General features: G+C 39.1%; 1 long non-coding RNA gene across 1 annotated transcript; it reads right to left on the reverse strand.

Annotated features, from left to right (window-relative positions):
* Window positions 1–7,948: 7,948 nt before the first annotated feature.
* LOC136281222 (uncharacterized) lies at window positions 7,949–13,360 on the reverse strand. Its single transcript, XR_010717610.1, has 3 exons — window positions 13,213–13,360; window positions 8,752–8,866; window positions 7,949–8,089 (listed from the first exon to the last, which is right to left on the reverse strand). It is a non-coding gene; the product is annotated as an uncharacterized lncRNA (long non-coding RNA).
* Between the last annotated feature and the right edge of the window lie 1,143 nt (window positions 13,361–14,503).

Raw genomic sequence — 14,503 nt, forward strand, 5'->3', positions numbered from 1 at the left:
AGGGTGGAGGAATATGGAACAAGAAGTTTGGATCAAAATATTGTCGATCCAGATCTCGAGATGATTTACACTAAACGAAAACTTCACCGTTTGCGTACCAATTTAGGAAATCAGTGGGCGACTGAATGCTTGGACACAGTGGAAACTGAAAATTCAATCGGACGGTTAGGGGTCATCTCTTGAAAAAGCGCCTCTTTTGACAAGGTCAGAGATGGATAGACATATTGGAAAGTCTCGGAAGTATATCAGTGGAGATAAACATGCATATTGTTCTGTTCCCACAGCATTAAAAAAAGAATGAAAACCACCTTGAAAATGAATATTTACACGATATTCAAACAAACTATGACCATCAGTACTTTTATTATCATTAGCACTTTCATGGCTTTAAAACGAACAAAAGTCCTCAAAATTTAATTGTTGCTCTATGTATAATTTCTAGAGAGATTGTTTTTGCAAATTGTGGCCCCTCGTGTCGGAGGGGCCACAAAATCCGGATTTTGCAAACACGGTCTAGCTTTGATGTGAAAGGTGTACAATTACACTCTTTACAACTGTAAAAGTGTCACAGAACTACAACATGAGGCAGATAAAACCGTTCCGCAAGATGCACCTCAACCTTGCAGAGATGGTATCAATCACGGGTTGAAGGTACTACATCCTGCCCTATATCATGGAAGGGTCTGTTTATAAAATACAACTACATTACATCACATACTTTATTAGTATTCCTCAGGGGGTTTTTCAATACAAAACAGCATAGTAAATAAAAAATGAATAAAATTATAAAAAGCGGTCAATTAAAATAATACTCTAGCATGTGCGTTTTCAACTTTTTTTTAAAATGATGTTAATGATAACTGTTTAAAGTCTTGGTCTAAATTGTTCCAAATGTTGACTACTCCATGGAGGAAACATCGCTGACCTGACTTTGTCTTGCTCGGAGGAATATCAAGGGATTCGCTAATTCTAGTGTTATAATGGTGAATAGACTTGCGTCTTCGGAAAGACCCACTCAAGTATGTGGGGGCCAGGCCCTTCGTGCACCTAAACGTCATTACATTGTCTCTGTAGTGGAGATGCTCACTTACCGGTAGTCATTTGATCTCGCGTAATGCAGGTGTTATGTGCTCAAATTTCTTGGTTTTTGTGATGATTCTGCACGCGAAGTTCTGAACAGCTTGAAGCTTCTTAATGTTTGTGGCAGTTGTGTTTGACCAAACTGTAGAGCAATAGTAAAATTTGCTTAGGACTAGAGTCAAGATGATCGCGCGTAGAGTGTCCCTATCAAAACTGTTCTTTACCCTGTTTATTTGACAAATTTTGGTCATGCACGATGAGGTAAGTTGATGGATGTGCTGATCATAGGTTAAGTTGTTATGTAGAATTATTCCGAGATCTTTGGCACTGGAGACAGGTATGATCTCTTTCCCCAAGAAAGGGATCTTGATTTCGTTAGGAAGCCTGCGCAGTAGTTGTTGTGTCCCGACCATAAGGAACTTGTCTTTTCAGGGTTGATTAATGGTTGATTTTTACTGCACCAGGCAGCCACTCGTCTTAAATCTTTAAGAGCACGTTCTGCAGATTCGGTATCTTTGACTGGAAAGGATAAGAAGATCTTAGAGTCGTCTACGTAGGACTAGAGATTGCATGCTTGTGGAGCGAGAGGAAGATCACTGATATAAATGCAAAACAAAAATGGTGACAGTATGGCACCCTGTGGTATGACCTTAGACGCTTTCCAGGAGTTTGGAAATGTAGAGGTTGCGAAAGAACAGTTGATAATGTCTGTCAACGGGCCAGGGATGACGGGAAGGCAGTCTTTGATGATGAGCATGCTGACTTTGTCGGGGCCTGGAGACTTATTAGAAGGCATAGATGATACAATACGTTCGACCTGTGTACAGGTAACAGGATTGAAATTAAAGAGTTCCTCGGATGAGTTTCTGGTCGCTGGTGGTGAAATTAGGCATGTATCTGAAATATTGATGTTGTTGTCTACGGTCAGCTGTGCAGTAGTTTGAGCAACGTTTCTTCCAACAAAGGAGAAAAATTGGTTGAAATCGTAAGCAACTAGCTCAGTGTTTCTACTATAGACCGGAGTTCCTTTTTCTTTAGATGGAATACAAGTATTGATTATTTTCCTCAGAGATCCAGGGTTATCTTTGTGTGACTGGGCTTCTGTGCGGATGTGGGCATTCTTAAAAAGTTGTTTTATACATCTCCGGGCTTCCTTGTAGGCCTTCCAGGCGTCTGCATATCAGCTTTGTCGGTAACGACGAAAGAGCTGATCTCTAAAGGTCATCTGATCCTTAATTTCAGGTGTTACGTAAGGGCAGGGACGACTGCGAATTCTGATCGACTTAATTGGTGCATGAGCGTCTTGTGTGGAAAGAAAAGTGTCATTAAACGTTGCGAGTTTATAATTAGTTCTAGTTTCTTCCTCTGAAAAAATCGAAAGAAATTTGTCTGACTTAGTTGCTAGGTCTGCGGTTAACAGATCGGGGTTATGATGCTTGTAACTCCTTGTTGAGATATAACAAGGAGGTAGAGGTTTAGGGAGTTTCAGGTCTAACTCTACGTATACAGGTAAATGATCACTAATAGAAGTGTTAATAACGCCACGCGCGTGGACGAGGTCAGGAGATGAGACTAAAATAACATCAACCAGAGATTCGAAAGTGTCTGTTATCCTTGTTGGTGTTATAATTATCTGCTTCAGGTTAGTCTCAGACAAGAAATTAGACAAAGGTTTGCTCTCTGGGCTCTCCTTTAAGACGTTACAGTTAAGATCTCTCTAAGACTGTAATGGGCTTGTTCATGGTAAGTGCTTGAATGAACTCGGTTTCAGCAACTCATCAAAACAGGACAAAGGACAATCAGGCGATCTGAAGGATATGCAAATCACGATTGGTCGCAATTCCTGTATTGCAGATTTAGCCAAAACTGATAGAAATAATTCTTAGATAAATGGGAAATGTCCTTCAGTACAGTCACAGTAATGTCTTTGCAAATATAAGCACAGACTCCCCCGCCGCGTTTACGTAACCGATCCTGTCTGTAGAGCTTATAGCCGTCAATACTAACCTCAGAGTTGGTAACGGGGGTATTCAGCCAAGTTTCCGAGATGGTAATCACATCGGTTTTATTTGTTGCAGCCCAATCCCTGAGCTCAGTTAAATGCGATGGACTACGGAGGGAACGAATATTCAAGTGGACAATCTTGAGCTTTGATGTTGTACAATTACGCTGGGCAGAACTACTAGAAGGTTGACTTCGAGGCGTAGAAGCTACGTTTATGGTTCTAGACTCAAACGTCGACCTGCCGCTCGATGAGGTAGAAGGATAAGGCGAAACAGCATTAGGAATTGTTTCCATGATGACATCATAGGTGTGAACTTGAATATTTGATGAGACAGAAGAGGTTTTGTGCACATCGACTACATTTGCTGAAACTTTAAATTTCGATGAAGAAAACGATGTAGAAAAACGGGAAGAACTTTTCAGTTGTCCGCCTCGTTGTCCACGGAATCGACGTAGTATTCTGACGGTTTTTAATGCTTCGAAGACTGACCAAGAAAGTGGTTTTAAAGTTCCCTCCCTGTTACGCGTGAGTTGACTTCCACATCGCACGGGAAAAGCGCATCGATAGGAGAAAATTTCTTGAATATAGTGACATCATTCAAATTTCCAGGCTCTTACGAGAATCTGATAGGTCTTGAAATTGAAAATGACAGCTAGAGCAGTAATAAAACAAAATTTAAAGGACCTAAGAAACTAAGCAGCTGGTCATTCAACGCATCGTGGCGCATCTTGCCACCACAATTAGAGGGTGAGCACAAACATTGTGGTATTACGTGTCACCTTTATGAAGCAAAAAGAGTTAACAGGAAATAAAAACTAGATGATTTTGTGGAAGGAACCATTATAATTGACGCACACTATGAGTGATCTGCTGAAAGCATGGATAGAGAATATGGCTGTGTTGGGGGAGATTGGAAGCCATTATCAGGACTGATACGTGAACCTGTTACCTCAGCTAGTCAGGATACTTTTACATTAGTAGGGAATTTCAAAAACCGATGGCTGCAGCAACCATGCCATAGTATGAATTTGAAAGGCAACCTCCGTAGTAATGAACACTACTTAAGCATCAGTGAAAAATAACGCCAGAAAAAATTTCAGGCCTGTGCAGGATTTGAACTCATCCATATACATTTCCATCTCTGCAGTTCACAGATATGATTTCCTATATTTACAGTCATTCATTCATCACTTCACGGGTTCATTTGGAATCAACTTAATGACAAGCTCCCAGTTGGTTTGTTAGCTGAGTTGGTAGAGCGCTGCACCGTATCGCAGAGGTCATGGGTTTAAATCCTGTACAGGCCTGAATTTTTTTCAGGCCTTATTTTCATTATTCGTACTTAATGTTTTTTCTTGCGAAGATCGCTTCCATATTCCGTAGGAATTTGATTTCACAGCCAATTTTCCAGGAGAACAAATGAACTTACTTAGCAGTTTTTTTGGTTTTTAAGTGCTATGCTATTAATGTCAGTCCCTTTATCATTATTAATTTTGTCTAAGTGAAGAAAAAAAGCGATGCAGTCACTATTTTCTTTTACTTCCATGAGTCTTCTACTACATTTATCTCTTTTCTGATTGGCCGAAAGAGTCCAGTGAATTTTCGAAATCAGCACCTGGGACGTCATCTAACCGATTATACAATAATTGTATCAAGGACATTCAAGGTCACGGGTAATCATGTCATGTATGACCGTGGTGCGTGACTTCTATGAGTAATTATGTCAAGTTCTCGCGCTTTGTGTTCCTTGCCGGTTTGTATATTTTTTTACGTTTAAAAATACTGTCTCACTATTGTTACCATCTTTTTTTCGTTCCATATATTATAAAACAATTGTTAGTTTCGGTTTTTGTACGTGGTAACCATAATAATCAAGGTTATCAGCCTTCGGCTTCGGCAAATAACCCCTACCTCGACCTTGATTATTCTGGATATCACGAAAACCTCATCCAATAATTGTTTATAATTCTACTCGGTATCGGTTGCTCTTAACCCTTTAATCCCTAGGAGTGATGGACATCTTATATCTCCTCACAGCAACACTGTTGAATCAAGTATATAGTCATGAGAATAAAGGAAGATGATCCCAAACAGAGAAGCTCGAACTAGTTAAACAAATTTTCTATATCAGTGCCATTGGAGATCTATAGATACCAGTATGGAGAATATATACCCCGATCTCAGGTTATAAAGGGTTTAAGCACGGGTCAATATTCGCCAAAACATATTAAGTACTTTTCCAAACAAGTTACTATGGTATAAAAAAAGGGGAAAACGAGTTGAGTGACCACAAGATTTTATTGCTAAAAATGAGTTATAACTAAGTAGGGTACTTAGAAGGCACAGCGTTTAATCAGAATGGTATATGTTACTTGAAGTACCTTAAAAACGTGTAAATGACAAACATCACCTTATTTCTGTACCTGTATATTTAAGCCTTTCACTTTTATATCCTTTCAGAAAATTTATTTTGTATAATAAATCAATAAGGTTTTGTCTGAAATCTGTTGTAATAAAGAGAAATAACGAGTTTCACTTCTTTAAATTTTTTAAAGTTTTTTGACCCATTCATTGCTGAAATGCAGCCTGAACTTACGTAAACAGGGCCTTCAGAGTTAACGTATGTGGTATGTGTTTAATGTTCTGCCCAGATAAAGTCTAAATAAATTATTTGAGCCATGGATTAAATTAATTTTTGTATTCTTCAACATAGCTGAAAGCGAAATGTTATCGTGAAATGAAATGCATGCTCGAAATGAGTCTTAAAATTATGCCTCAAAATACTCCAACCGTATACGAATATTTGAAGATCAACGCATGTGAGGTGTTATCTTAACGTACACGTCAACTGGCCGGTTGCATTTTTTCCTCTTTTAAAAGAGAGGGAATCTCGCTCAAGTTTAGATCTGTCCGCTACGATTTTTATTCACGTAGGCCGCAGTATTCGAGATCCCAGCAATCCTTTGGAAAACTGTTTAAAACGTTGAACTTACAGAAGAGGGGTCAGGATAGCAGAAAAAACCCAAACACATAGAATTGACTCAAAGAAACTTGTCTTGCATGTGAATACATAGAACTGACTCAAAGAGTCAGATATCGGAACTGTACTAGCCTAAGTCAGTGAAAACTATTTCTCGCTAAAGTTCTAAGCAAAGCAGAATATCTCGCCATTAAGAGGCACCATGAGTGAACGATTGTTGTTGGGACATTTTTATGTGCTCTTTTTGTAGCACATACGATGTCAAAGGAACAGTCTTTTTCCCTCTTAAATACTGGATAAAAACACTCATTTATACCAAAGCAATCTCATCGCAATCTCTTATGACCTCTTTTTCTTTTAAAATAAATGTAAATGCCGAGGTCTTCGCGTCTTCTTCAATGTTCGAGAACGATTCGGTATGTCCATCGTGTCTTTTTAACACAAATTAGCTTAATTTCATTTTCAGTGCAGGTAATTAAATAACCACATATGACCATGTACGTTGAAAAGCGGCTCAGGCGAAAGTTTAAAGAAAAATATGACTTCGCTCGGGATGGCGAACACAATAATAACATACAATGAATTGATAATTTACACAATGTATTGTAGTCTACGTCAGCTTAAATGGTGCTAAATTGGAGTAAATCAGAGTGTCATTCTGAAGTTACTGCACATAGCAACGCAACAGAACTAGTTTAAATTTTAGAAGAATTAGAAACAACAAATAATGCCCGCTGGGTTTTTCATTTGCAACTTTTTTCCTATTTATCTACTTCATGTTTAGTCTGTGCCACAGTAGCGAGAATTACACTTTAAAGTTGGAACCAGTTTGTAGATAAAGTAGGATCCACAGTTTTTCATGTGTTGAATGCGAGCAAGTGGTAGAACGTTTGGCGAAGCAGACCTTCCTATCTACTGCACCATCTCCAACGGTAGGTTCATCACCACTCAACCAGCCTGGGTAGACTGTATTACAGTGAAAACCATGCACTTCCGTTATTGGCATTTTTGTCCCTGCAGCTCCCTGAAAACGATACCATCCCAGAGGTGGCAACTTGTCGCACACACCTTCGCTTCCGGTGGGTGTAAGGTAAGTTCTCTTTCGGTCACCTTCGCTCAGAGTTGAGTAGTTATAACAACTGTCGGCTGCAAAGTTAATTGTAATTCAAAAAGGAAATGATAATCAAATTGTATTTAGTTTGACCTTGATTGCAAGACCTCATCATCATTTATCGTCAAGATTATTTATCCATTATTACCTCCATTTTTTTTTATTAAAGCAGGCACATGACACATTACAGCAACGATGTTGTGTAAAACATACGGAAAATTTTGAACCAGCTCGGCACTGACTTTCCAATTATTTTCTTTTCTTGGAAGAATAGATTAACTATAGAGCGAGCGCCAGTCCCCTAAATTATTTTTTACAACGAGAATCCCGCCACCCTTGTATTGAAGGCATACCAGAATCGAAAATGAATTCTGGCGATGACCCATATTTTGGTTAGGGCGTTTAAACGAGAGCGAAACGGGGAAAATTATCGCTCAGGTCATATAAAAACGGCTTGAAAAATTATCAAAAGTGGAAGTAAGTTGCGCATACAAAGTGTCTCTCGTTTGATGCGAGTTGGTCAGCAGCGGCTTGTTCGATCTGTTTTATTGGTTAAATTGAACAGTTCGGGTTTTTTAATTTTTTTAATTTGCCGCCATCACTAAGCTGAATGATTCTTTCCTCATGAATAATTTTTCACTCTCCAACATCGAATTTCGATAAATTTCCGCTCATTTTTACTAACGCAGTTCTTTAATCTGTATACCGATGAGGGCGACTTCGCACTTAGCCTCGTTCTCACGCCGTAATTTCGGCACCAGATCACTGAAATCCGGGAACTCAGAAGCGACTGAGCACGTTTGGCCATCCCCTGAAAATCCCTCTTTACATTTGCAGCTGTAGGATCCAACGTTATTTCTACATTCAGCATTTGAATCACATTTGTGTTCTCCCAGACTGCACTCATCAACGTCTTAAAGGAAAAATTTTGAAGTAATTCAATTACTAAGGTATCGATTTTCTACCATGCACAGACAACTAATAACTCATATCTTACATGGAGTGAGGGTCCGCTATTTCTTATTTTTACCAGGGATTTTCAGAACGTAGACCGTAGACGTAGCGAACCAAAGAGCTAATGAGCAAAAAAATAACGTAGCACGTGCGTTATAAAACTTGTACTTTTCTTAGCTGTCCCATACAAGAAAAAAAAAAAACGTGAAATAACTAACGTTCACGTCCTCCGAGCGGGGAAACCTCCACAGCAATGTAATCACGTTTTACTTTGAACTCAAGGGAAGATGTCGCACCGTCAGCAAGAGTAAACGCGTCGAGTTACTGCCTGGATTGCGTTGCACCTGGGGTTCACCGAGGTCTCCATTGCGGAAAGCGGCAATGAGGCTATTCCATCGATAAATGTTTTTCCACCTGTAGCCAACATTCCCCCCGCCCCCCTCCCCTGACGTTTCCTCAGGTTTTTCTCACAGCTTACTGCTGATCCTTCTTTATCCTCGACGAGAAAATAAATGCACGACGAGAGTTCGAAACAATTTAAATTAAACAAACGGTCACCGACTTTCCTACTCGTTAAGTGACTGCTAACACTTAGATATTGAAGACACATATCTGCCTCACCTTCTGTGCAATCTTTACCCTTGTAACCCGGTACGCAGACACATCTATACCCCTCACTGGAAAAACCAGCCTGGCAGATCGCATTACTTGGGCATGGCTTCTTTATGCTAGCGTTCTTTACAAAGAAACAAAACAGGACAAGTTAGGGCTATGTCTACGCAACTTACAAGGCGGGAAGGGGAGGGTAGGGAGATAAATGAACATAGCCATTCTGAGGACAGATAAATGCGGCAACGAGAGTTTAAAATGATAATCAAGTGTTGGCAATACTTCCAGGAAACTTTAACAGTAAAGGTTTTTTTACAATAAAATAAATTAAATAAACATGTACTTGCTTTGTGAATAAATCGGTCACAAATAATTAAAAGCTAATGAAGGAAAGGCAAATAATTGAAATAAATTCGTAGATTAGGAATTAAAATTACAGCAGCTCATGACTTGTGTTTTTTTCATCCAATGCATAAACTGTGTTTCCTAGTACCACACTCTCCCTATTCAAAGAGCAATCGAATCAATCAAGGTTGCAATTGAGTCATGCTTGTAAACGTATCTGACGTTCGGTGAGGTAACCATAAGCGTTATTTTGTAAGCTACGTCTCTGTACCAATCACGTTAATTGCAAACAATGATGGTTGAGAGCACTTAACCTAACTGTCGTGTATCACAACTGGGAGCTAGTCATTATGTTTGTTCCAAACAAACCCGTGAAGGGAAGAATAATTAACTGTAAATTTATGAAAATCATATCTATGAACTGCGGACCAGCTCTCATGTAGCTTGTTAGCTCCGTATCGCAAAGGTCATGAGTTCAAATCCCGTACGAGCCTGAATTTTTTCAGGCCTTATTTTCACTACAGCTTAAGTAGTGTTCTTTAATGCGATGATCGCCTTCAAATTTTTTCTTTAACCGTTAGCAGTTCACAAATATGGTTTTTATATACTTACAGTCAAAATTAAAAAGATGTGAATAAACCAGTAGAAAAATGAATTGTAACAAAGACATACGGATAGGCCAAAAGAAGACCTGTATTATCCGAATCACACAAAACACAAAAAGTTCAATTATGTATGCGACCGGACGTTCACGACACGCCTGTGTAATATTTTTCCTTTTTTGCGCTAGCGGTTTCTCTGTATTATCTCTGAAACATAGTTGTTACGGCCACGAATGTGGTATGGACGTTAGGCCTGGTTTTAGAAGCTTTTCAATGCGACATTCGCTGTTCACGGAGACAATTTGTACCGAACAACTCTGCATCGCCCGCCATCTTCGTTACTTCGATCGATTTATACGAAGAAAGAAGAAAGGTTACACCTACAGCCGGTTACCTTATTACAGTAACCATGTTTCAACCTTTAACATCGAGTTTATTTGCTGCCACGGCGATATCCATCCCCATCCAGGTCCACAGACTGGTCATCGGAATTTGAGAGTTAGCAGTGAGGGGAACAACATGGCGTATGTAAATCCTAGGTCAGATGTATCTGTCTTTTACGCCAACTCAAGGAGTTTGGTTAACAAGATGAATCAGCTGGAACTAGAGATTGCTACCTATCAATATGATCTCATGGTATTTACGGAGACTCACTTGGACAGCTCTATTTTGGATAGTGAACTCTTCCCTTCTATTTATACGGTTTTCAGGCGTGATCGTGTTCAAAATGGTCGACGCGGTGGCGGTATTTTGATAGCTGTACGCGATACGTTGCGTGCGTCTGTGAGAGAAGATGTTAATTTCGATTCCGAATTATTATTTGTCGATATTTTATTCCCGGCGAATAGAAAAATTAGTCTAGGTGTCTTCTATAGGCCGCCTAACAGTAGCATTAACTGCCTGTTGGATCTACAAACGGCTCTTGATACTGTGCTTTCTTCATCACAAAACCCAGAGATGGTCCTTGTTGGCGACTTTAATATTCCCGAATTCGACTGGAACACCGACTGCACTTCTGTGGATTCACCTAACGCTACTTTTTTGTCGGATATCATACACGACAATTTTCTATTCCAGCTGGTCAAAGACCCAACTCGCAACGGAAATATCTTAGACTTGGTATTCGTCACGTCTCTTGACCTAGTCTACGATCTAAAAGTTGGCCTTCCCTTCTCTGACCATAACTCGATCTCTATGCTACTATCAAGAAAATCATTCTCTGAAAGGAAATCGCAGAAGTTGAGCTATTCATTTAAGAAGGCGGATTGGAATCACCTCAGGAATCTTTTACATTACACTCCATGGCATTGTGCCTTTATGGATACTGACATTGATTGTATTTGGGCTGCATGGTCTGATATGTTTTTATCTGCTGTCAACGAGTGTATCCCAAGGCGGACAGTGAAGAGAACTTCGAATGCACCATGGATAAGCGGGGATCTAATTAAGTTGTGTAGAAGAAAGAAAGTGCTTTATAAAAGGGCAAAAAAAAACCTGTGCTCTTTCTGATTGGAACAAATATCGTAAATTCAACAACTATGTGAAGAAGGAGTGCAACTCTGCACGTAGGCAATTTATAAACAATCTGGCAGATGAACTAAAGACCGGAAACAGTTCAAAGCCTTTTTGGAACTTTGTTCAATCAAAGAGAAAAGTCAAATGTGATTTAGCGTCCTTAAAGGTGAACGATTCGTATCTTAACGACGACCTGAGCATTGCCAATTGTATGAATTCTTATTTCTCATCGGTGTTTACTGTTGAGGATCACGAAAACTTTCCCGACCTTGAATATATTACAGATGAGAAATTATGTAACATCTTTTGTTCTGCCACGGAAGTTGAGAAATTGCTAAGAAATTTGAATATTTACAAGTCCCCCGGGCCCGACTACATATCACCTCGCATCCTAAGAGAATGTGCTCAAGTGTTGTCATCTCCACTGGCTTTATTTTTGAATACATCCTTCTCTCAAGGTCAACTACCAAGTATATGGAAGTCGGCCCACATCACTCCAGTCCATAAGAAAGGGAGCAAAAATCTCATGGAGAACTACCGCCAAATATCACTGACTTTTATTGTTTGCAAGATTGCAGAAGCTGTGGTAAAGTCCCGTGTGGTCGACTTTTGGTCAGACCTCAATCTTTTTAATCCAGACCAATTTGCGTATCTAAGGGGTAAATCGACGTTGGCACAATTACTTACATGTTACAATGACTGGGCAAAGGCTAGGAATTGCTCGCAACAAACGGATATCATCTTCTTAGATCTCTCCAAGGCTTTCGACAGCGTGCCACACGAGCGCTTGCTGCTGAAACTACAACGGTATGGGATAGACGGCTCTCTACTACTGTGGATTAGAAATTTTTTGACGAATAGAAGGCAGCGTGTAGTGTTAAGGGGCAATTGTTCAGACTGGTCACCCGTGATTTCAGGTGTGCCTCAAGGAACAGTACTCGGCCCAATCCTATTCATTATTTATATAAATGATATTTCGGCAAACATTGCATCAACCGTGAAAATCTACGCTGATGATACTAAAATCTATCGCAAGATCATGGAGCCTGATAAGGATATACCAGCCTTACAGCTGGACTTGAACAAATTAAGCCATTGGGCTAACAAGTGGCAGTTGCGCTTTAATCCTGAAAAATGTGAAGTTATGCGTGTAACGCACAGTAGAGACAGATCCAAGCCTAGTTATTCCCTTGGTACCCAACTAAAATCTGTCGACAGTGCCAAGGACCTAGGGGTCACAATAAACTACGATCTATCTTGGGGTAAACACGTTTCCTACATAGTAAACAAGGCGAACAAAGTGTTGGGTATAATTAGGCGATCACTTGGAAACGATAATCGCTATGCGTTTTCCTGCCTCTTTAAGTCGTTAGTAAGACCTATACTCGAATACGCTGTCCCCGTCTGGAGCCCCTACCAAAAAAAGGATATCGAATCCTTGGAAAAAGTCCAAAGAAGGGCATCTCGGTTGGCATTAAAGCAAAAACGCGGAGAAATGAGCTATGAAGACCGCTGCCGCCTACTGAATTGGCAAACTTTGGAGAAACGAAGAGAGTTTTTATCTCTGATCCAGTGCTACAAGATAGTTCTGGAAATAGATAGTCTTCATTTTTCGGACTTTTTTGAACTTACTAAATGTAATCGAACTAGAGCCAATCACGATTATAAGCTCTACGTAAAAATAGCTATCGTAAATTGCTACAAGTTTTCTTTTTTTGTACGGATCGTTAATATGTGGAATAATTTGCCTAAAGATATTGTACACGCAGGATCATTGACTTTATTTCGTAACAGACTAAAGATTTACATGAATATTGATTGAGATGATGGTAAATAGTTTTTAATTATCTGTATATAATGTTTTGATCTTTTTATTCGGGGAATCTTTTATATAGGGTTAACCTCTAGAATATCCCCTTTCGAGAGATACTTTTACAATTTTTATTTTCCTTCTCTTGAATAAAGTATTGTAATTGTAATTGTAATTGAATCATTGCAGCTATAAACACACCTTGGATCCACGATAGGTGCTGTTTGGAAATGACACCAGAACACTCGGCTGTTCAAAATGTGTAGCGTTATTCATCTCACATTTGGTGATCGAGGGAGAATCATTGGATACCAATATATTATAGCTGATACAGTTGGGTTCCATGAAACACAATGCTCCACAGAAGTCCTTTGCGACGTTGTCAATCTCTTTTATCTTGCGGTTAAGCAGCCGTTTTCCTCTAAATGCAAGGGCAGCACTGAACTCCAGTTGACGACATTGGTCTATAGAGAAGAATGATAAATATTGTATTTTCCGATAGGAAGAACATGATACCACTGGTTACAAGGAAATGCTCTATTTGACAAGGACACCGGATTTAGTGGTAGAAATAAATAATAAGGAAGCGATGGAGTAGAAAAATTGGTAAAGGAAACTGCAATGACGGAATACAAAGAGTGTACGCATGCATTCAAAATTTCTTCTTTCTTGACCCTCTGTGATGTTTTGTCTTCTTTTCAAATAAATATCGAAACTTATCACATTGAGACAGTTTATTGATATGTTTAGGGGGTGAAATTTATAGTTTTGTTGTGTTATGTTTTCTTTTTTCTTTGTTTTTATTTTCAGAGACTTAAACAAGCAGGATTGCGACAGACGTTGCCTTGAAAAAAGTTTCGTTTCATTTTATAATTTTCACGTTTGTCCTTAAAGCGTCGCCTTTTGTATCTGATGAGTTATGGGATAATTTGAGCTCGTGTTTTCAACTACTTCGCAGAAGTCACCCAAGTTTTGACAAGGGGCTGATTTTAATTAAGGCATAAGTGTATTTATTTTGTAAATAATTGAGAGGTGATAATTCAGTTCTGTAACTGTCAAAGGGGAAAGATGGAAATTTTGTTGAAGAATTGATATTTCAAAACACGAAAAGTTAGTATCGAGACGAACAATTTAGGATCTAGGATGTAGATTGGAGAAAATTTTAGTGGGCAGCTTTCATGAAAGTCACGGTATTTTTCCAAGTTCACTATGTCAGTGTAGAATACAGATAATGATGATAAAAATATGAGACAAAACTAAATTCGGTTATTTCTTTCGAGATGATTGTGTTCCTTTTGAATTCCAGTCTTAAGATAACCAAAGGATATTAAGTTGTTTTATCGAAGCTAATTCCTTACCCGTGAATTTGAAGCCATAAAACGTGTAAATTTCTTTCAGAAGGAGCTATCTTCAAATTTAGATTGAGGTGTATTCGACGGAAGTTCACGCGATAAAAAGGTTGTGTCGACATTTTTTCTCCTTATACTGATTA

The sequence above is a fragment of the Pocillopora verrucosa genome, chromosome 5, assembly GCF_036669915.1.
Source record: "Pocillopora verrucosa isolate sample1 chromosome 5, ASM3666991v2, whole genome shotgun sequence".
Lineage (NCBI taxonomy): Eukaryota > Metazoa > Cnidaria > Anthozoa > Scleractinia > Pocilloporidae > Pocillopora > Pocillopora verrucosa.